Source organism: Kogia breviceps, chromosome 4, assembly GCF_026419965.1.
Source record: "Kogia breviceps isolate mKogBre1 chromosome 4, mKogBre1 haplotype 1, whole genome shotgun sequence".
In the NCBI taxonomy this organism is placed as follows: Eukaryota; Metazoa; Chordata; class Mammalia; order Artiodactyla; family Physeteridae; genus Kogia; species Kogia breviceps.
Genome location: NC_081313.1, coordinates 36,918,163 through 36,943,704, shown reverse-complemented (window position 1 = coordinate 36,943,704; position 25,542 = coordinate 36,918,163).

Genomic DNA, 25,542 nt, shown 5'->3' with positions numbered 1-25,542 from the left:
TGCTCCATAGTTCCAGGCTGTGCTGAGTTGGCTCCTTCAAATCAGAGAATACACTAGGGCAGACAGTAAGACACATGGTGCCTGGGAAGGCAGACACGCTGTTTATCTTTTCCTTTTTGAATCTCTAGTGCCTTATGTATATTTGTTCTCAATAAGTATTGAATGAATGAATCAATGAATCAATGAACAAATGAACAGATTGATTGTTAAAGATCATTTACTTTAGTAGTCATCACATACCAGTCTGTGAATGGGCCGTATCAGAGAGTGGAGAGTTAAAAAATCAAATACGTTAGAGTTCTATCTTTTGAGTACTGGTGATTCAGTACACCTGGTATAACACAATATTCTGTGTTTTAAAAAAATTTCTCCTGTGATTTAAAGGCAGAGCCTTCCCTGGGATCTATTGATCTAATTCCATCAACTAAAGCTCATCTTTTTTTGTTTCTCACAGAAGATATTTATGAGATGGCCTCCCAAACATCTGAACTGTAGCTTTTTAGGTTTTGTAGGTAATCGCTTCACTCAGTTTGACAACTTCCATTTGCCAGTGATTGAGAACAGTTCTATAGACAGAAATAAAATCTATAATTATATGTCATTTCAGGTACAGACTTAATATTTTCCTATCATAGATTGGTTCTAAATGAGAAAATGGATTGATTTAAGTTTCACATTTCCCAGTTAGAACTCAGCAGGAGTCAATAATGACACACCCACCTGAAATACAAGGTATCTTAAAAAGACATGTCTCAGTGCTCATGAGATCTGAGGTCATGGTTAGAGCTGAGCTCAAGAGAAGACACAGACATGAGCAGAGAGGCCAGGCTTTCAGCATTGCACAATTTCACTTCTGAGAAGTTTTAATTCTGTTATGTAAACTCATAGACTGAGGTACAGAAAAAGCAGGGTTTGTTTTTTTTTTTTTTGCAATTTTAGGAACCGAAATGTTAAATAGTGAGGGAAATAGATATAAGAAAGAGGGTTTAGGAACTCTGAGATAGACAAATGAATCACATTTGTCCTAGAATCTCCTGGGCACATTTTTAGTTTTAGTACACATGGTGAAGCAGATGAATTGATGTCATCTTTTGGCCACTCAGCGGCACCCTCTGCTGACATTCTTCCTTAGGGGCTTAATATGCAAAATCAAGATTTCTATTATCTCTTTCAGGCCACACTATCTCAGAACAAGATGACAGTAATAATGGAACAGGGAAAAGGATGTGACCCATAAACATCTTAGTACTGCCTCTGACTTAAATATGTTTACGCATTATAAAATAATGCAGACTCAGAAATTCAAAAGATTCTAAAAAGGAGCAAGTGGAAGATAAAAGCATCTATATTTCTACCAACCAAAGATAATTAAAATTTTGGTGCTATTTCTTTATAGTTATATGTGCTTATTACTTTGAGTAGTCTGTTGGTTAATGAGTGAATACAAGAAAAATAAATAGATGATTGATAAATAATGTCATTCTCCTATATGTAAAATTTTTATATACTTTGTTCACTGATGGCTACAACATAAGCAAATTATTTACTGAAAATATTTTACAGAGATAATTTTAACGGTTGCCTTGTATTTTGCTATGTACATATTCTTTCTTTATTTAACCATTTCCACATTGTTATCTAGATTCACTTTACCCTTTTTTCCTGGTATCAATCACACTGCCACAATCATATATGTAGAGGAAGTTTTTCCTATATTAACTATTATTTCCTTAATTTTATAAAAGTAGAATCATAGTATCAGAGTTTTAATGTTTTTCTATTTCTTGTTGTGGTATTTTTAAACCCTTGAGAAAAAGCCAAATTAAGGAAAGAAAACACACATCAAGATATATGGAGATTCCACAGTGTTTCTATTTTTAGTATATAATTGTTCGGGCTTATGCTAAAGTAAAGGGCAAAGAAGAATAGGAATACACATATCTAAAAGAGTGTTTCCCCCTGGAGAGCATGATGGCAACATGGTGAATTTTCTCCTCTTTTCCTCCCACTGGGCATTAGCCTTCTTGGATTATCACATTATAAGTTTAGGAAGCAGCTGTGTACTGTAGGGCACAAATGGAAAGATACTGTCCATTTATTCACTCAACAAATATTCATTAACTACTACATGCCAGGAAATATTCTAGGTACTGGAGGTATAGAGGTGAAAGAGAAGGACCAAAGCCACCAAGCAATAAGAGTAAGTGTGTGGCAGAGGATTTAGGGTGGGTCATGTATAGGAAGTAATTGAATTGCTGCTTTGGTTTTGGAGTCAAGGAAAGCCTCTCTAAGGAAGACAAGCTGAAGTTCAGTTGTGAAGGGCAAGTAGGAATCAGTTCTACTGATTTTAGAGAAAGACCATTCAAGGCAGAATGAAAAATGAGTACAAGTTTTCTTGGTGAAGAGCTTGCTCTGTTATAGCAAATAATAGGAGGACAGTGCAACTGAAATCTATCATTTTCCTAAATTATGAACCTAGAAAAAAAATATAGTTATTTGAAGTGTCTTATTTTGTTATCATTAGAAATCAGACACTTTCATATTAAATTATAGGTTTTGAAGCTATATTTAAGTAATATTTATGCTCATCATTACTTCAAAATTATAGTAGCTATTATGTCTATTGCTAAGTGTTATTATTTAATGTTTTAATAAAAATAGCATATATATTCCTGTAACAAACTTCTTTAAAATATTTTGATGTCATCGTAATTGGTTTACTTTTTTTGACTTTATGCCTTTAAAATCTTATTCTGAGAAAGAGCTCATAGTTTCACCAGGGTGCTGAAAGGATTTATGGCATCAAAAACTTTATGGACCCCTCTCTAAAGAAAAGGAGAAGGCCTGTGGAATTTTTGTCAACAATATCATAGAGGATGTATTATTAATCTATGACTTGTCCATGCCAATAAGTTAATTAATCCAAATAATCACAGCAAAAATTAATATGTGCTTTTTTCTTTTTCTTTTTTAAAATTTGATTTTATTTTTTGGAGTAGCTTTAGGTTTACAGCAAAATCAAGTGGAAGATGCAGAGATTTCCCATATACCCCCAGACCTCATTCATGCATAGCCTCCCCCATTCTCACCATCCCCCACCAGAGTGGTACATTTTTTATCAAAGATGAACTTATATTGACACAACATAAACACCCCAAGTCCATAGTTCGCACTAGGCTTCATTCTTCATGCTGTATATTTTATGGGTTTGGATAAGTGTATGATGACATGTATCCACCACTATAGTAACATACAGAGTTGTTTCACTGCTCCCCAAATCCTCTGTGCCCCACCTATTTATCCCTCCTTCCCCACCAACTCCTGGAAACCACTGAACTTTTTACCGTCTCCATAGGTTTTGCCTGTTCCAGAATGTCGTATCGTTGGAATCATATAGTACATAGCCTTTTTAGAGTGACCTCTTTCACCTTAGTAATATGCATGTATAGTTCCTCCATGTCTTTTCATGGCTTGATAGCTCATTTCTGAATAATATTCCATTGTCTGGATGTACGTCAGTTTATCTAGCCATTCACCTCCTAAAGGACATAGTGGTGGCTTCCAGGTTTTGGCATTACGAAAAAAGCTGCTAGAAACATGTGTGAAGGTTTCAGTGTACAGATAAGATTTTAACTCCTTTATTTAAATAATGACTGGGATTGCTGGACTCTATGGTTAGAGTATGTTTGCTTTTGTAAGAAGAATTAAACTGTCTTCTAAAGTGGCTGTACCATTTTGCATTCCCACCAGCAATGAACAAGAGTTCCTGTTGTTCCACATCCTCTCCAGCATTTGCAGTTGTCAGTGTTCTGGATTTTGGCCATTCTAATAGGTGCATAGTGGTATTTCAATGCTGTTTTAAATTGCATTTCACTGATGACATATGATGAGAAGCATCTTTTTATGGGCTAAGTTGCCATCTATATATCTTCTTTGTTGATTTCTTAGTTCATGAAGGTGTATAGTTCCTGCCTAGCAAAGGTCCTCTTATTATAAGGTGGTTGGTAAAGGTTTGTTTAGGTAATTGAATTTGGTTGCAAAGAATGCAGAACCCATCTCACTGGTGACTCTCGATTCAAAAGTTAGCTGCAGTTCACTGAGGACCTCTTCTAAAAATATTTCAATATTTAAACAATCAAAACTTTCCTTTAGAACATAGTGAACAAAATAGACTCATAGGGAACATTTCGAGTAGGCATGTTTAATTAGAGAACCATGAAACATACCATTAAATGAAAAAGAATTTCTCAGCCTTCTCACTGACATTTTGCAGTTGCTCAGAAATCTTTGAGAGGGCTTCACCCTTCATTAGATGAAATCCCAAATGGATCCTCGTGATGTGACAAGTAATTTGGCCTCTTTAACCTTGTCAACACAGGTAGAAAACTGGATGGAAACTGAATTACTGTAAATTCACCTCTGTATCTCAGTTTATTTTCCCTGGGTAAAGGAAAAGTAAGCATTTTCCATTTAGTCATAGTGAAAACACAATCTTTGGAATTGATTGTAGGAGACTTCACTAATTAAGTGATCCCTAGAGTCCACTTTAAATGTCTAAAGATAATTTTGTGCAACATGTTTAGTGCTTACCCAGAAGATGGAATGCACTTATTTGATAACTGAAGAGCTTGAACTGTGCATGCTTTAATCAGAAAGTCATGGCATTTGCATTTAAATTTTACCCTCTCAGGTCAGAATAAAGAAATAATTATGAATATGCATGACTAGAGATGTGTGGAGATACCATAATTTATTTAGTCATCCTCAAAAATTATTGATGTGATTCTCTGTTGAGATTTCCAGTACATTTTTGAAAATAATTGAGGCTTTTTAATGTATAGCTGGCGTTCCTTTCAATATCAAATATGTTTTAAGAAATTCCTGGATATTAAATGAATTGGAAATGATAAGTATTTTGTAGTACTTCTGGAATTTTATTCTGTGTTTTTAAACAGTTTTACTGAAGCATAACCACAGTTTTATTTATTAATACAATTTTTAATTGAAAAAGTTTTAGGACTACAGAAAAGTTATAGCAATGTACAGAGATATTCTTTATACCTCAAACCCAGTTTCCTCTGTTATTAACATCTTATATTAAGATGGCATATTTGTCACAACTAATGAAAGGATAATGACACATTATTATTTTTTTAACATCTTTATCACAACATAATTTCTTTTTTTTTTTTTTTTTTTTTTTTTTTGCGGTACGCGGGCCCCTCACTGTTGTGGCCTCTCCCGTTGCGGAGCACAGGCTCCGGACGCGCAGGCTCAGCGGCCACGGCTCACGGGCCCAGCCGCTCCGCGGCACGTGGGATCCTCCCGGACCAGGGCACGAACCCGCGTCCCCTGCATCGGCAGGGGGACTCTTAACCACTGCGCCACCAGGGAAGCCCAACATAATTTCTTTACAAGGGTGTGTTAGTTTCTGCTTTATAACAAAGTGAATCAGCTATACATATACATATGTCCCCATATCTCTTCCCTCTTGCGTCTCCTTCCCACACTCCCTATCCCACCACTCTAGGTGGTCACAAAGCACTGAGCTGATCTCCCTGTGCTATGCAGCTGCTTCCCACTAGCTATCTATTTTACATGTGGTAGTGTACACATGTTCATGCCACTCTCTCACTTTGTCCCAGCTTACCCATCTCCCTCCCATTGTCCTCAAGTCCATTCTCTACATCTGCGTCTTCATTCCTGTCCTGCTGCTAGGTTCTTCAGAAATATTTTTTGTTTTTAGACTCCATATATATGTGTCAGCATACGGTATTTGTTTTTCTCCTTCTGACTTACTTCACTCTGTATGACAGACAGACTCTAGGTCCATCCACCTCACTACAAATAACTCAATTTCATTTCTTTTTATGGCTGAGTAATATTCCATTGTATATATTTGCCACATCTTCTTTATCCATTCATTTGTCGATGGACACTTAGGTTGCTTCCCTGGCCTGGCTATTGTAAATAATGCTGCAATGAACACTGTGGTGCATGACTCTTTTTGAAGTATGGTTTTCTCAGGATATATGCACAGTAGTGGTATTGCTGGGTCATACGGTAGTTCTATTTTTAGTTTTTTAAGGAAACTCCATACTGTTCTCCATAGTGGCAGTATCAATTACATTCCCACCATGAGTGGAAAAGGGTTCACTTTTCTCCACACCCTCTCCAGCATTTATTGTTTGTAGATTTTTTGATGATGGCCATTCTGACTGGTGTGAGGTAATACCTCATTGTAGTTTTTTGTTTTGTTTTGTTTTGTTTTGTTTTGCAGTACTCGGGCCTCTCACTGTTGTGGCCTCTCCCATTGCAGAGCACAGGCTCCGGACATGCAGGCTCAGCGGCCATGGCTCACGGGCCCAGCCGCTCCGCAGCATGTGGGATCTTCCCGGACCGGGGCATGAACCTGTGTCTCCTGCATCGGCAGGAGGACTCTCAACCACTGCGCCACCAGGGACGCCCTCTCATTGTAGTTTTGATTTGCATTTCTCTAATGATTAGTGATGTTGAGCACCCTTTCATGTGTTTGTTGGCAATCTGTATATCTTCTTTGGAGAATATCTATTTAGTTCTGCCCATTTTTGGATTGGGTTTTTTTTTTTTTTTTTTTTTTTTGATATTAAGCTGCATGAGCTGCTTGTATATTTTGGAGATTAATCCTTTATCAGTTGCTTCGTTTGCAAATATTTTCTCCCATTCTGAGGGTTGTCTCTTCATCTTGTTTATGGTTTCCTTTGCTGTGCAAAAGTTTTTAAGTTTCATTAGGTCAATTTATTTATTTTTGTTTTTATTTCCATTTCTTGAAGAGGTGGGTCAAAAAGGATCTTGCTGTGATTTATGTCATAGAGTGTTCTCCCTATGTTTTCCTCTAAGAGTTTCATACTGTCTGGCCTTACATTTAGGTCTTTAATCCATTTTGAGTTTATTTTAGTGTATGGTGTTAGGGAGTGTTTTAATTTCATTCTTTTACATGTAGCTGTCCAGTTTTCCCAGCACCACTTACTGAAGAGGCTGTCTTTTCTCCATTTTATATTCTTACCTTCTTTATCAAAAATAAGGTGACCATATGTGTGTGGGTTTATCTCTGGGCTTTCTATCCTGTTCCATCGATCTATATTTCTGTTTTTGTGCCAGTACCATACTGTCTTGATTACTGTAGCTTTATAGTATAGTCTGAAGTCTGGGAGCCTGATTCCTCCAGCTCTGTTTTCTTTCTCAAGACTGCTTTTGCTATTCGGGGTTTTTTGTGTTTCCATACAAATTGTGAAATTTTTTGTTCTAGTTCTGTGAAAAATGCCATTGGTAGTTTGATAGGGATTGCATTGAATCTGTAGATTGCTTTGGGTACCATAGTCATTTTCACAATGTTGATTCTTCCAATCCAAGAACATGGTATATCTCTCCATCTGTTTGTATCATCTTTAATTTCTTTCATCAGTGTCTTATAGTTTTCTACATACACGTCTTTTGTATTGTGTCATTCATCTTTCTTTGTTTGCTCTTTAGTTCTTCTAGGTCCTTGTGAAACGTTTCTTGTATTTCTTCCAATCTATTTCCAAGATTTTGGATCATCTTTACTATCATTATTCTGAATTCTTTTTCAGGAAGACTGCCTATTTCCTCTTCATTTGTTTGCTCTGGTGGGTTTTTACTTTGCTCCTTTATCTGCTGCGTATTTCTCTGTCTTCTTATTTTGCTTAACTTACTGTGTTTGCTGTCTCCTTTTCAGAGCCTGCATGTTCGTGTTTGCCGTTGTTTCTGCTGTCTGCCCCCAGTGGGTAAGGTTGGTTCAGTGGGTTTTGTAGACTTCTTGGCAGAGGGGACTGGTACCTGTGTTTTGGTGGATGAGTCTGGATCTTGTCTTTCTGGTGGGCAGGACCTTGTCCACTGGTGTGTTTTGGGGTGTCTGTGAACTTATTATGATTTTAGGCAGCCTCTCTGCTAATGGTTGGGTTTGTGTTCCTGTCTTGCTAGTTGTTTGGCATCACGTGTCCAGCACTGAAGTTTGCTGGTCATTGAGTGGAGCTGGGTCTTAGCGTTGAGGCAGAGATCTCTGGGAGAGCTCTCGCTGATTGATATTACTTGGGGTCACGAGGTCTCTGGTGGTCCAATGTCCTGAACTTGGCTCTCCCCCCTCAGAACCTCAGGTCTAACACCTGGCCAGAGCACCAAGACCCTGTCAGCCACGTGGCTCAGAAGAAAAGGGAGGAAAAAAAAGGAAGAATGAAAAAATAAAATAAAATTATTAAAATAAACAATATTTTTGAAATTAAAAAATAGAAAAAAGTATAAAGAAAAAAGAAGAGAGCAACCAAACCAATAAACAAATCCACCAATGATAACAAGAGCTAAAAACTATACTAAGATAAACATAAATATCAGAAACTAGTCAGTCGCATACAGCAAACCCCAAGGCTACAGTTGCTCCCAAAGTCCACCTCCTCAATTTTTGGATGATTCGTTGTCTATTCAGGTATTCCACCGTTGCAGGGTACATCACGTTGATTGTGGAGATTTAATCTGCTGCTCCTGAGGCTGCTGGGAGAAATTTCCCTTCCTCTTCTTTGTTCGAACAGCTCCTGGGGTTCAGCTTTGGATTTGGACCCGACGCTGCTGATTCAGGGGCTCTGGCTCACTCAGGCAGGGGGGAGGGAGGGGTACGGATGCGGGGCGAGCCTGTGGCGGCAGAGGCCGGCGTGAAGTTGCACCAGCCTGAGGCGTGCTGTGTGTTCTCCCGGGGAAGTTGTCCCTGGATCCCGGGATCCTGGCAGTGGCGGGCTGCACAGGCTCGCGGGAGGGTCTGCATGGATAGTGACCTGTGCTCGCACACAGGCTTCTTGGTGGCGGCAGCAGCAGCCTTAGCGTCTCATGCTCGTCTCTGGGGTCCGCGCTGATAGCCGCGGCTCATGCCTGTCTCTGGAGCTCCTTTAAGCGGCACGCTTAATCCCCTCTCCTCTAGAACCAGCAAACAAAGAGGGAAGAAAAAGTGTCTTGCCTCTTCGGCTGCTCCAGACCTTTTCCCGGACTCCCTCACTGCTAGCCGTGGTGCACCAGCCCCTTCGGGCTGTGTTCACGCCGCCAACCCCAGTCCTCTCTCTGGGATCCGACCAAAGCCCAAGCCTCAGCTCCCAGCCCCCGCCCGCCCCGGCGGGTGAGCAGACAAGCCTCTCGGGCTCGTGAGTGGCGGTCGGCACCGATCCTCTGTGCGGGAATCTCTCCGCTTTGCCCTCCGCACCCTGTTGCTGCGCTCTCCTCCGCGGCTCCGAAGCTTGCCCCCTCCGCCCCCCGCAGTCTCTGCCCGCAAAGGGGCTTCTAGTGTGTGGAAACCTTTCCTCCTTCACAGCTCCCTCCCACTGGTGCAGGTCCCGTCCCTATTCTTTTGTCTCTGTTTTTGCTTTCTTCTTTTGCCCTACCCAGGTATGTGGGGGAGTTTCTTGCCTTTTGGGAGGTCTGAGGTCTTCTGCCAGCGTTCAGTAGGTGTTCTGTAAGAGTTGTTCCACATGTAGATGTATTTATGGTGTATTTGTGGGGAGGACGGTGATCTCCATGTCTTCCTCCTCCACCATCTTGAAGGTCTCCTCGACACATTATTAACTAAAGCCCATGCTTTAGATTTCCTTCATTTTTACCTAATGTGGCCTTTACCTATTGATAACACATTACATATCATCATTATGACTCCTTTAGACTCCTCTTGGCTGTGACAGTTTCTGAGTTTTCTTGTTTTTGATGACCTCGAGAGTTTTGAAGCATACTGGTCAGGTATTTTGTAGAATGCCCCTTAATTGGAATTTATCTGATGTTTATTTCATGATTACAGTGGGGTTGTATATTTTTGTGTGTATGACCACAGAGGTAAAATGTCATTCTCATCACATCACATAAAGGGTACATATTTCAACATGGCTTATCACTGTTTATGTGAACCTTGATCACATGGCTTGAGGTGGTGCTTGACAGGTTATTGCACTATTTCTTTTCTTCCTTCTCATACCATCCTCTTTGGAAGGAAGTCACTATGCACACTTAAGGGGTGAGTAGCTATGCTCCACCTCTGTGAGAACAGAACATCTACAAAAATTGTTTGGAATTCTTCTCCATGGGAGGTTTGTTTATTCTCTCATTTTATTTATTTATTCAATTACTCATTTATGTAAGTTTGGACTTATTGATACTTATACTCTGGTTTATAATTTATTATTACTATATATATTTTTTGCACAAATTTTTCCACTTTGGCCAATGGGAGCTCTTTCATTTGGTTCCTGTGTCCTTTTAACACACTCCCATCAGTGTAATTTTTTGAGTACTTCCATATTTTCAGACAGTGCTTGATGTCCCAGGCTCATTTGTTATATTTATTGCTCCAGCACTAGAATCAGCTATTTCTTGAAGGACCCTTCACTTACTTGTTTTTGGAAAATAATATTAGAAAAAAGATTTGAGTGTAAGATGTGTTTGTTGCTATGGAGGTATTTTTTTCTAGACCCTCTCGTGTGGCAGAGAAAAGTTTGTTATCTACTCGCCTATTGAAGGGAATCTTGGCTGCTTCTGGTTTTTCACAATTTTAATAGTGCAACTATAAATATTTGTGTTCAGGATTTTGTATAGACATAAGTTTTCAAATAAGTTTTGTAAGTACCTAAGAGTGTTATTGCCAGATCATATGGTAATGCTATATTTAGCTTTGTAATTAACTGCCAAACCCTCTTCCCAAGTGGCCATAACTTTTTGTGTTTCCAACAACAAAAAATGAGAGTTTCTGCTGTACTACGTTCTTGCCAACATTTGCTATTGTCAAATTTTTAAATTCCGGTCATTCTAATAAGTGTGTAATGGTCTCTCACAGTTATTTTAATGTTCATTTATGTAATAACATATAATGTTAAGCAATTCCAATATGCTTTTTTGTCATTTATCTATTTTTTGGCAGGTGTCTGTTCAGATCTTTTGTCCATTTTTCAACTCAGTTTGTCATTTTTGACTTTCGAGTTTTAAGGTGTTTGTATATTTTGGATATAAGACCTTTATCAGAAGTGTGATTTGCAAATATTTTATCTCAATATATGGCTTCTATTTTCATTCTCTTAATAGTGTCACATTCACAAGCCAATTTTTTGAATTTTAATAAAGTTCAATTAATCACTTTTTTATTAATAGATAGTGCTTTTGGTCTTGTATCTAAAATCTCATCACCAAACACATGGTCATGTAGCATTTCTTTTATCTTTCCTTCCAGAAGTTTCATAGTTCTGTTAATATTTTACATTTATATCTATGATTGATTTTAATTTTTTGAATGATATAAGTTCTGTGTCTGGGTTCATTTATTTGCAAATAGTGACTGAATTATTCCAGCAGTCTTTGTAAATGGAATATCCTTTCTCCACTGAATTGCCTTGGCATCTTTATCAAGGGCTAGACATTTACTGCTCTTCAGATGAAAGCCATTGTGTGAAATGGGTAGGTAAATACACTTGTTTCCTAGAACGTTTCTTCCAGCCTAAGAGTCTGTGCACATATGCTTTGCTCAGTTTGGAAAGCTTTCTTCTTCATTTAGTTAGATCTCAACTCAAATACCATGTCCTTTACAGTCCTTATTACTGTTTGCAGTGACTTATTAGGATAATCTATAAGCCCCATGAGGATAGGACCAGTGTCTGTTTGGAATTTATCCCTAGTGCCTACCAGGGTACAGGTGACCATTTCCATGGAAGCCAGCTTAAAGAAACCCATGAAAGCTAACCAATATTCTGTGGAACCTCTTCTCTTATGTCCAACATGTCTTTTGTCTTTTTTTTATCTTAATGGAAATAAAGTGGTACACAAATTTGAAATAAGCCAGTTCTGAAAATGGACTGTGAGGGATTTAGCCCAATATATATGGTAGAATTGTAGGGATTCTGCCCTTGTTGCCAGGCTAGATCTACGTGCTGTTTAAAGACCCCCTTTTCTTCTAGACCCTGAGACATTCCATAACTGACCTAAGGTTTAGAAATACACTAACTCAGTAGTCCACTGGTGCAATCCACAGTTTTTCTAAACTGTTGTGTGTCTCTCAAGTCCTGAAATGATTTGCTTCTGCTAAACTCCAGGGAAGTATCAGATTCCCTCTCTCTTTCTTAAACAAACATTGTTTTGGCCACTTAAACACATTTGCCTGTACTCATTTATAACATTTTGTTGCATTTGATTTCTCTTCCCTACTAGAGCTTCAGAGTTATTTACATACTTTACATGTCCAATTAGCATACCGCAGGCCTACATTAAAAAGAAAAAACAGAATCAATTTTAATGAATGCACATAGACTACAGAATCCCATAAGAGGAAGCACAGCATTTTGGCCGTCATTCAGGACAAAGTTTTATAAGTAATTATTGATTTAAAAAGCATCTTTTATTATTTTTCCCATATTTCCCATCTCTATTGACCATTTAGATTGGTTGTTAGGAAGAATTTTTAGATAAATATTTGAAAGAATTTGCTAGGCTCAAGATGATGTTCACTTATACTTAAATTATTTTTAGTTTCTGATTTTTTAAATTAAGAAAATGTATTCATATTAACATAATTTCTGAAGTTTAACAAACCTCTGTACCTTAGGTCCATTTTTTTCTTTCCTAATCCTAATATCCTGTATAATTATAATTCTTTATCCTTTGAGCCACAATTCAACATTTATGTAATATAAAGGTCAATAAACAATATAAAACCAATTCCATATATATCTCTTTCATCATGTAATTGTCAAAAGTACATTTTGTACCATTCTGTCAGCTGAATATGAGCAAGGCTTCTTCTACATGACCTGACCCTCCCTAATACCTGCTCTTACTTGGGTTTGAATTTTTATTTCCAGTATTAAAAATGTCTTTATTTTTCCCTTTATAGAATACAAATACAGGTAAAAGGGGTAATTATAAATATTTCATGCTAAGTTCTTGTTGGAAATGAAATAAATCTCAAACTTCTTTTGGGAAATTTATTTGAGTCATAAATAATCTCTCACGGCATTGTTTATTCTGCTCCTTTGAAGAAAATTTTTCTTTCAACGTTTGACATGATATGAACTTTATGAAAATAAAGTTGCTCTGCACTGACTTGCTCAACTCAAATGCAGGCAAGTAAGAAAACTCAAACTTTCAAAGTTTTATTTTAACTATGTGAAGAATATATACATATATCTTAATATGATATGTGTGTCTGGGGTTTTGTGTATATGTCAACTTTGGAAAATAAATGCTTTTTTTATGGCCCAAACAATGCATCATCTTTAGATGGATGTTAATTTGTTATAGTAGCCACAGGAAACTAATGCAATGAGCTTCTAGAAAGACTTGGTTTCTTTGCTGTTCCTCAAACATGCTAAGCTGTCCTTTAAGACTTGTTATTACCTCTGCCTGAACTCTCTTCCCCAATTATCTGGGGACTCACTCTGTTCAAATCTCTGATCAAATACCACTTGATAAGAGAAGCTTCCACTGATCACCTAACCAAAAATAGCAGCTCCATCCCACACTTCTTTGCTATATTTTTCTTCTTAGTTTTGACTATCACCTACTATCACATGGATGGTGATCCTATCTCTCGTGTTTACTGCTATAGATTCTACAGAACCTTCTTTGCACATAGTAGGTATTCAATACTTATGTGTTAAATGGTTGAATGAAATAGAGGCCAAGTCTTCATTTGTTTGTTTTCGTGGGGTGCATGGTGGACAGGAGAGAAAACAAGTTTCCAGTTGCTCGTGAAAATAAAGATTATGTAAGTCATGGCCTCTGATTACCTGTAACAAACTCATTAATTATAAAACGGAGAGACCCAAAATTGCTTGCTGATGCCAGAATATTAGAAACTGTACTAACTTTACTGTCTGTAAAGTTGGGTGTAAATGGATTATTTGTGAATTTACTCACTTTAATACTAAGAAGCATTATATGACCAATTGCTCGTTTTTATCTCTATTTACATAGCAGTGACTCTTAATTTTTAAGCGTTGTTTCTCTATCCCTTTTTCTCTTTCAAGCAGTTAATGATGTGTAAATACATTTTTAATACAATAGGAGAGCATGCTATTTAAAGAACCCCTGCTGGTTTAAGTGAGTTCTTCTTAATGTAATGAAATGGTCAATGCTCAATTTTTCCAAATCAATTGCTTTAAATAACATATTTGCCATTTTGATGTTAGATAAACTTGGTTCTATTCATTGAGCTTTTATTTCTTTTTTTCCATGAATTGGAGAAGATACGAAAAGGGTAACATCTTTTTTTTTTTTTTTTTTTTTTTTTTGCGGTTCGCGGGCCTCTCTCTGTTGTGGCCTCTCCCGTAGTGGAGCACAGGCTCCGGAGGCGCAGGCTCAGCGGCCATGGCTCACGGGCCCAGCCGCTCCGTGGCGCGTGGGATCTTCCCAGACCAGGGCATGAAGCCGTGTCCCCTGCATCGGCAGGCGGACTCTCAACCGCTGTGCCACCAGGGAAGCCCGGTAACATCTTTTTTTAATTGAAGTATAGTTGATGTACAATATTATATAAGTTACAAGTGTACAACATAGAGATTCACAACTTTTAAAGGTTATACTCCATTTATAGTTATTATAAAATATTGGCTATATTCCCTGTGTTGTATCCTTGTTATCCTTGTAACTTATTTTATACCTAATTGTTTGTGCCTCTTAATCCCCAACTACTGTATTTCCCTGCCCACCATCCTTCTCCCCATGGGTAACCACTAGTTTGTTCTCTATATCTGTGAGTCGGCTTCTTTTTTGTTTTATTCACTTGTCTGTTGTATTTTTTAGATTCCACGTATAAGTTCTATCATACAGTATTTGTCTTTCTCTGTTTGATTTATTTTATTTAGCATAATATGCTCCAAGTCCATCCATGTTGCTGCAAACAGCAAAATTTCATTCTTTGTTATGGCTAAGTAGTATATCATTGTACATATATACTACATCTTCTTTATCCATTCATCATTGATGGACACTTAGGTTGCTTCCATATCTTGGCAATTGTAGACAATGCTGCTATGAACACTGGGATGCATGTATCTTTTCGAATTAGTGTTTTTCTTTCTTTCAGATATATACCCAGGAGTGGGATTGCTGGGTCATATGGTAGTTTTATTTTTAGTTTTTTAAGAAACCTTCATACTGTCTTCCACAGTGACTGCACCAATTTACATTCCCACCAACAGTGCACAAGGGTACCCTTTGTTCCACATCCTTGCCAACATTTGTTATTTATGTTCTTTTTGATAGCCATTCTCACAAGTGTGAGGTGTTATCTCTTTTTGGTTTTGACTTGCATTTCCCTGATGATTAGCAATGTTGAGCATCTTTTCATGTGCCTGTTGGCAGTGGCACACAAACAGACACATAGATCAGTGGAAAAGAATAGAGAGCCCAGAAATACACCTAAAGTACTTATGGTCAATTAATCTATGACAAAGGAGACAAAAATATACAATGGAGAAAAGACAGTCTCCTTAATAAGTGGTGCTGGGAAAACTGGGCAGCTACATGTAAAATAATGAAATTTGATCATTCTGTAACACCATATAGAAAAATAAATTCAAAATGGATTAATGACCAGAAAACATAAAAATCCTATAAGAAAACATAGACAGAACACTCTTTGACATAAATCGTAGCAATATTTTGTTGTATCTGTCTCCTAAAGCAAAGAAAACAAAAGCAAAAATAAACAAACGGGACCTAATTAAACTTTAAAGTTTTGCACAGCAAAGGAAACCATCAACGAAATGAAAAGACATCCTATTGAATGGGAGAAAGTATTTGCAAATGATATGACGGATTAGGGGTTAATATCCAAAATATATAAATAGCTCATACAGCTCAACATCAAAAAACAAACAACCCAATTAAAAAATGGGCAGAACATCTGAACAGACAATTCTCCAAAGACGATAACATCTTTATCTACTGCTGGGAAAAGAAAATTACAAGACCAGAATACTTTTTCATAAGAATGAATAATTGAATCATCAACATTTCTTTCTTTAGACATTACCCTTTCTTCCAAACATTTTTGGGAAATCATAAAAATCACATATACTCTCTCAATTTTCAAGGGTAAAAATTTATTGTCTTATAATTTTCAACTAATTGAAAATTTAATAGGCTTTCAATTTTCTGCTGCATCTTTAAACAGTGTGCTATTTTCAAAAATCTCTGAAGAAAATTATCAAGTGAAAAACTTATTTTTATTTTTATTTTTGAGTTAAAATTATGGAAAAGTAAACTTTTGTCAAACTATACGTTTTTGTGAGTCTAACATAAAGAATCATCTGATTCAAATAAACTTTAAACTTTTGCTTCTTTCATTTTAGAGTTAGAATATCAAAGAGTTATCTTTAAAGTTATTTTTCTTAAGTAATAAGCATCACAACCTTTACCCAGCTCATTGAATGAATTTTCCTTCCTATGAATAAAAGTGTAAGGGAAAATGTTGATTGAATATTTTACTCTGGTTTAGTATACACAAAGGGAGACAGAAAACTATAGAGCAATTTTAGAAATATGTTACTTGGGGAATGAGGAGGTCATTACAGAAAATGGTTTTAAAGCAAAAATTTCAGCAAAGTTAAATAGGCAAAGATTTATACAAAGCTATTATCAGAGGAAGAGAGAACAGAACTCAATCTGGATTCAGCTGTTGAAAAAAAGCATGGGAGGGTCTTGACGGACTGGGATGAGCTAGTGGAAAAGTACTGAAAGTTGTCAGAGAAGAGGTTGATCAATGGCTCGTGTTAAGTATATTGAGTTGTTTCCTGAAGTTGCAAACATGTTTCTCTATGATTAGGCGATCTGTGTTTGCTAGCCAGTGTCCATGAAATGTGGGCTCCTATGCTTACACAGAGACTGGGAGATATGGGTGCTATCTTCCTTGGTGATTATATTTCAATGGGATGACACCCAGGACCTGGAGAAAGACATTCCTTGGGTTGTAAAACTGGCAAGAGGCTTTTAAAGATATTTATCTTTCATAGAGGCAGAGAAATAACTTAAAATCATACACTTCTTAAAAAATTCTCTAGGTAGAGGGAGGAGAAGGACCTCTATGTCTAGGCCATCTGAATGCTTATAGAATTCTTATAAAGCCAGGGTGAGAGAGACGTCAGGGAATTAGAGGCAGAAAGAAATGCATCTAAAGTTTAGTCAAGCTGAGGGAAATGTGAAGGCCACCTGGTCAATGACTTCTTAAATTTTTAAAATATGCTGCACGCAATTGATTGTGGGGATTTTTCCCTAATGATTGGCTTTCAATATTTTACAGAACTAAATTCAAGTATTATAAATCAGTAAAATAGATGTGCACATGTCCTTAATTTTTAATGATTATAATATATCCAATGTTATTGTCAGTAGGGATTCAATATTTATAATGTGGAGGAAGAACATTTAGATTGTACATTTCTACCAATGTAAACATGGCTGAACTATTAACTTCAAAATTTATCAACTACAATTACAAGATAATGACAGCCTCTTCGGTGCTAATAATAAGAATCAATCTAGGCCTACCAGAATGGATAAAACTAAAATATTTTGATGTTTCCTTGCTCCTATAATTTTGGCCACACTTTGGTTGGGTTACATGGAGATGATACCTGAGTATTAAAGAAACAAATATTATAATATAGGAAATAAGGCAAAGATGATTGTTTAAGCATTTAATGTCATCCTATAGCATTGTCTAACTGGCCTGCCTCAGGTCATCTTACCCTTCAGGGAACTGTAACTTTGTTTAACATACTACTTACTATTGATTGTCTAGACATTTCTTAATTCTAGAAACTAACTATAGAAAATTGATAAAATGCAGTGATTTTCTTTTTTGTCTATTAAAGAAGATTGTATCAAAAGTTATGTTTTATTGTTCTGTAAATAATCAATTTTGTAGTACTTTAACATTGTATTTCAAAACTTATTTTGTTTTTATAAACTATATAATACAATTTTTTCAAAGTGTCTTTGTAAATAGCTCTGTCATCCTTTTAGATCCCTAAGTCATGGCATGTGCTTACTATCTAAGTGTGTGACAATTATTTCAATTTATTTTGAGAATTATACTTTGACAAGGTGCTGTAGAGAAAAGCCTTATATTGCCTTTGTTTGGGAATAAAATGAGACCAATCCATTTTTGATTCCTTTCTTTGCCCTTTTTCTTTCATCTCTTTTCCAGTTCTGATGACTTTGTAGTCTCACTTCTCAACCTCCCTCTGACCTAAAAAAATCTATTGGACCAAGGAGGTGAGGTGTGTATGTGTATGTGTCTGTGTGTGTGTGTGTTAATGTATGAACAAAACACAATGGTGGAATAGGAAAGCAAAGAGAAATAGAATTCTTCATCCTTATTATATTACCAGAAAGACCCAGAATTTATACTTGTGGGTGAGAGAATTACCAATACGTACAGAAGCCTCTCTGGGGAAAATGAACATATTAGTATAACCTTACTGTTATAGACTGAATTAGGTCCTCCAAAGTTCATGTGTTAAAGCCTTAAACACAAGTGTGACTATATTTGGAGATAAAGATTTTAAAGGGGAAATTAAGGTTAAATGAGATAAGTCTAATATGACTAGTGTCTTTATAAGAGAAGGAAGAGACACCAGAAATATCCATGCAAAGAGGAAAGGCCATGTGAGGACACAGCAAGAAAAAGGCTATCTATAAACCAAGGAGAGAGACCTCAAGAGAAATTAAACCTACCAACATTTTGATCTTGGATTTCCAGTCTCCAGAATTATGAGAAAATAATTTACTGTTGTTTAAGCCACCCAGTCTGTGGTATTTTGTTATGGAAGTCTTAGCAAACCAATACATACACATTTATTTTTTATTACTTAGAGTCAATTTATCTTGAAGTTTTAAAACATATCTTACATGCATATTTGATATTTGCTCTGACTTCTAATATGCAAATTACTTTACAGTAGATATGATGTGATAAGCCAAATAACTTCCACAAAAACACAATTTTAGTGGTTGCATTATGTATGCTAAACTAATTTCATTCACATACAGTTTTCTCTGCTAAAGTAGATTCTATTAGAATAAAAAATTACTAGTTCATAATTACACATAACAACATTAAATTACATGTAGCTATAAAAGCTAGCTGTCTTAGAGTTTCAGTCCCCAAGATATTTGGTTTCCCAAACAGGTAATTTTATTCTCTGTTAAAAATATGATCTTTAATAGCTATTTCTTGCCCTGGAGCCATATATAGTGGAGACTGTGGTCCACTACTTAGATTACTTCTTGTAGGCCAAGTCACTCATTTCCCCAGTTACTCCTAGTAACTGCTAGGAATGTTACTTTTTAATAGTTCAAGACTGAGTCCATCTCTAGGAATTTCTGTTGGCTGAAGAGAGTCATCTTGCCCAAAATTATGGCCCCTTTCTGGTGAAGGCAACATCCAGTGACTGAGAGAAGTGTGGTTAAAAACTCTAGCCCCCTTTCCTCAATTTAGAACGAGTCTGAAGAGTCATTTCAGCCCTAGGGCTTCCTGAGAGATTGGTTGCTTCTATTTAAAATTTATGAAAGTTCACGTTCTTTTTCTCAAGCCTCTGTCCATTACTTCCTTAAAGGTTTTGTTTCTAAAAACACACACTAATAAAACTCCTGCGTACAAATCTCCTTCATAGAGTTAGTTTACTGGGGAAAAACAAAACAAAACAGAAACAATTGTTTTAAAATCTCCAAAACGAGAAAGAATGTTGGCAATGGAAGGGATTCTAAGAAGCAAACTATAAAATCAGATTTTGGAACGAGATCACCCTCTGGCCAGTTACCCATGACTGGATTTAGAGTACTGATATTACCTGAAATACTGTAGTAGTGCAATTATTAGAATTTTCATTGGTGTTAAAATGAGGTATAATTGAATAATTTGATAGATACCAAACAATTGAGGGGGTTGGTGAAAGAATTCACTTTAAAGATTATGGAGTTAGATGGCTATGAAGATTATTAAGTCATAGGATAAAGACAAGCTTAGGCTGAGGATGGTCAATTTATGATGAATGATGAAAGCCAGGAGACCTCTTTGGAAATATATAAAAAGACACATCTCTTGCAGCAGGAAGACAGAAAAAGGGGAGGATCAGGCTCAACCCTTAGTTATAGAGGTATAAGGGCTCCCGAGAAGGTTTAATTTTCAACCCTACTATGCCCAAATCATGACTGGTAAAGTAAGCCCTGAGACTTGGAATGGAAATGTATAGGTCATTGTGCTCAGAAATCTTGAATCTCTAGATTCTCCAAAAGGCTCTAAGCATACAGAAGTCACTCACTCCTCTTTGCTTTAAGATGATCAGAGGTGTTTCCATTCCAAGTCAACATGACCCAACTCACTTCAGTATCCCCTCTCTCTCTCCCTCTAGGTCAGCAAATTAATGACTAAGAATAAGTCACAACATAGCCTGATCAGGAAATTGCTGGACTGGGTAAGAAAGACAAGGAACTATATACCAAGAAGATGCAGGATAAGCCAATATATATAATGTCAAGGTCCAGGAGCATATTCTCCAGTGCTGGGTTGAGGGTGATAGAATATAAAAGTGGATAAAAGGGAAATTATTAAAAGTGGATTTCTGTCTTATGAGTTAAGACAATACCTGGGCAAGGACCTTGGAAAGTATAGCTATCATATGCTAGGCTGGTTCTTGAAAGCGTGGAGAAAAAGATGGCCTACATCGAGTGATGAAGAAATGCCAGAACTGCCCTGGAAGACAGTGGAGAAAGGAATCAAAATTTCGGAATGGGGTTGCTAGAGTGTATATGCTGCCTGAGGCTGAAAAAACCCAACACACCACACAATTAAGACATGTTTTGTTATATTTCTATTTTCTGTGCCTTTTTGTATGAACTATTTCACAAGTATAAAAAGAAGAACGACTGTGTCATCCAATTAAATTGTCCTTTTTACTCTGAACATGGTAGAGGCACAAAGATTAGACAGTTCACTGACTTATTAAATCATGTGAAAAATGATCAAACCTGTATATCTGATCTGTTGTAATTACTATGAATCTATACCCTTCCAAAAGTAAATAATTAAGGAGGGTAATGTGATTATAAGCATGTTAGAGGTGTATGAGTGTCTGCTAGAGAAAAGCACAATTCTTGTAAGATTAACCTGAGGATCCAATTAAACTTCTAGAATCGCAAACACAGCTCTGAATAAAATTGAAGATTTTTCTCCGTTTACTAATGAGAAACCTTCTGAGTGATCTTGCCAAAGGTTCTTTGTTAATTAGAACCAAGTGGAATTATGTCTATGTGATTGAGAAATGAAGTGGGCTGCTGTTACATTAGAATGCACGCAAGAACAGCAATCATGGGAACTGCCCAGCAGCAGTGATGGCTGTAGATACATAAAATTTTGTATGCAATTGATTTGATTGTAGTATTAGTGAATCCCTTTCATAAGATTGAATGTAGAAATAATCTTTCCAAAGTAATATCTCTTTTTCCAGTTTTACTGAGGTATAATTGATAAATAAAATTGTATAAATTTAAGTTGTACAAGAAGACCATTTGATATATGTATATACTGTGAAATGATTACCATGATAAAAGTTAGTTAATGCATCCATCACCTCACATAGTTACCTTTGTATGTGTGTGTAGTGAGAACATTTAAGATCTATTCTCTACGCAACTTTCAAGTGTACAATACCATATTGTTAACTGTAGTCACCATGCTGTACATTAGACCCCAGAACTTATTCACCTTATAAATGAAAGTTTGTACCCTTTGATCACTATCTCCCAATTTCCCCCACCATCCAGCCACTGACAACCACTATTCTAGTCTGTTTCTACTAGTTTGATTTTTTTCCTTTTCTTCTGCTTTAATGCAAATTTAGTGGCCACTTGCAAAATACAAATCCTCTTAATTTTGTTGTCTATTTTTATTTATAATAAAAATAAAATTGCAATTGTAGAAGAGTCTATGTCTTGGCAATGTCCACTTATTTTGATAGCCAATAATTTTTCACTTTTTTCTTGCAACATATGCTAAAAACCCTGACACACACAGATATATAGTAACAAAAGGGACCAGAGTTACCACTAATACACAAGACTAGGCTGTGTCAAAGAATACTGTAATTCTTGAAAACGCTTCAAAATGAATTCAAGTTGCATGATTTCCTTTGTTATCATAACAGTGAGATCATCTTCAGATATGTGTCTATCATTGAGCAAGTTTTATAAGTATCTATCCTTTTTCAAATTCTTTTCCATTTAGGTTATTATAGAATATTGAGCAGAGTTTCCTGTGCTATACAGTAGGTACTCATTGGTTATCTATTTTAAATATAGTAGTGTGTACATATCAATCCCACACTCCCAGTCTAACCCCCCCCACCCTTTCCCCTTAGTAACCATAAGTTTGTTCTCTAAGTCTGTGAGGCCTAAATGTAAGACTGCATTCTATAAACTCTTAGAGGAAAACATAGGCAGAATGCAGAATGCTCTCTGACACAAAGCACAGCAATATTTTTTCAATCAGTTTATCCCAGTAAAGGAACTCAAAAAAAAATTAAAAAATGGGAGCTAATTAAACTCAAAAGATTTTTCACAGCAAAGGAAACCATAAGCAAAACTAAAAGACAACCCACAGAATGGGAAAAAAATATTTGCAAATGATGTGACCAACAATGGATTAGTCTCCAAAATTTACAAAAAGCTCATGCGGCTCAATATCATAAAAACAAACAACCCAATCAAAAAATGGGCGGAACACCTAAGTAGACATTTTTCCAAAGAAGATATATAGGTGACCAAGAGGCACATGAAAAGATGCTCAACATCACTAATTATTAAAGAAATGCAAATCAAAAGTACACTGAGATATCACCTCACACTGGTCAGAATGGCCATCATGAAAAAATCTACAAACCATAAATGCTAGAGAAGGTGTGGAGAAAAGGGAACTCTCCTACACTGTTGGTGGGAACATAAATTGGTAACAGCCACTGTGGAGAGCAGTATGAAGGAGGTTCCTTGAAAAACTAAAAATAGAGCTACCATATGATCCATTGATCCCACTCCTGGGCATATATCTGGAGAAAAACATGCTTCAAAAGGATATAGCCACCCCGATATTCATTGCAGCACTATTCACAATAGGCTAGACATGGAAGCAACCTAAATGTCCATCGACAGATGAATGGATAAAGAAGATGTGGTACATATATACAGTGGAATATTACTCAGCCATTAAAAAGAATGCAATAATGCCCTTTGCAGCAACATTAATGGACTTGGAGATTATCATCCTAAGTGAAGTAAGTCAGACAGAGAAAGACAAATATCATATGATATCACTTATATGTGGAATCTAAAAAAAAAAGGTACAAATGAAGATGATTGTATTTGGAGATAGGGTCTTTAAGGTGGTTAACAGGAAAAGTGTGAGATCCTAATCCAATGGGCCTCATATACTTATAAGAAGAGGAAGAGATGTCAGGTGTGTGCAGGCACAGAGGAAAGGCCTTTCGAGGATACAGTGAGAAGGAGGCCATCTACAAACCAGGAAGAGAGTTCTTACCAGAAACCAACCCTGACAGCACCTTGATCTTGGAATTCCAGCCTCAAGAACTGTGGGGAAACAAATTTCTGTTGTTTAAGCTACCTGGTCTATGGTGTTCTGTTATGGCAGCCTGAGCAGATTAATACAGATTTGAATTAAAAATGTATATTTTAATTTCTCAAAGGAAGGAAGATTAAAGAGATTTGTTTTTCTTGATGTCTGAGGATTCTTATCTGTTGGGAAATTGAAAGCCTTCATAATTGTGGATTCTTAACCAAGTAGGCACAGCTCCAGCATCGGACTCTCTCAAGGATGTATTCACAGTGCCCACCTCCAGTCCTCTTTTATCCTGGCAACTTGGTCAAAGACATTTTTAGTTTTACAGTAGTATTTGTTATGGTGGTTGACACGTGTTGATCAAAAGATGCATCTTACTCAAATAGATTAAAATATTTGTCAAAGTCTCTATTTGAAAGAGTCAATAGAGACTTTCTAAAATGTGAAAATTCTGTTCTAATTTCAATATTGTCCTTTAAGACTTGTCCTTGAGAATGAGAGTGAACTTCTCGGTAGTAGGTAAGAGCTTCATATGCTGCCTTGATTTTCTACCATTTAAAGAGGCAGTGATTTAAGCCCCCTGTGCTGATGAGTTTGAAAAGTTTCATGACAGTTGACGACATTTGTTTCAGATATTTTGGCTGTGTTTTTAATGCAAATGGATGGCAATGCAGAACACAGGAAAAACTAGATGTGTTGCCAAGCACTAGAAGTACTTCATCTGTATAAAGCATTTCCAACATTTTGTCTCAGTAGAGGTTTAACGTTGCAAATAAATCCTTCCCCATTACAAGGACACTGTAGCCTCTGCAGATTTTAAAAGGGCTTCCTAAAGTAGGGAATCTACTTGGGCAGCGTCATGGAGAAGACAATAGATAAACAACAGTATCTGAGTGGACTGAAAAACCCTCTAGGTTCATATTTATAAACACATAGCTTCCTGTTTTTGTAGTTGTTATATAGCTGACCTGTGTCAATGTACTATACAAATATATTCTCAGTTCTGGAAGGAACGATGCCATTTGACTGCCACATTGCTTTAATGTTTTTCTCTGCTCTAAGACATAAACCAGACTGACCATTTAGAACACATATGGCTTCGCCACTAATCTACATTCAAAGTAATTTCCTAAGTACTAATATGGCAATGATCTGAAATGATTTTAGTCTCTGCTCTCATATACATTTACCTATTTAAAATATGTATAAACTGTCCAAAAAAATTGAGCACAAATAAGTAGATTGGGATTTTTTATGAAAGACTCCCTCCAAATCTTGAGTCATAGCGTGGGGGGTGGTTCAATACCGAAAGCATACCTGTGGTTCAGCCATCACTGTCATCCAAACAGATCTGCTGTATTCCTCTCCATAATTTCTAATGTTTACCAGGATTAAAGCATGGAAGATACAGGAGTATATTTGTGCCCTTTGGTGCTCTTCTCAGAAAAATTATTTTCAACACCCACTCTATCTTTCCCTCTTCAACACTCTTCAGTTGAGAGGTCATCAGATTTCCTTTCAAGGTGGAAGTGTTTACCCAAGAGCTTTACACATTAATGTTAACCGCATTTAATAGTTTTGTTCTTTTTCAGGAAGGAAGTACCTAAATGAAAATCAAATTTGTTAAACAAATTCAGATCATTAGATATGAAGTTCCAAATGTTACTTTATCTTTTTCAAAGAGTGACATTAAATTTACATTAAGATAAAGCAGATTTGAATGCTCATAAAAGATATTCTCAATCTCTTTGCCCCCATAACATAGGTTAGAAAAAACTAATATATCACATTCCTAATACAGTGCTCCAGATTATAGGCCATCACATGATTTGTAGGTTTATTAAATAGATTAAATGTTTATTCTGGTATCTATGATGAGTCTATTAGAAAAAAACCACCTTGATGGG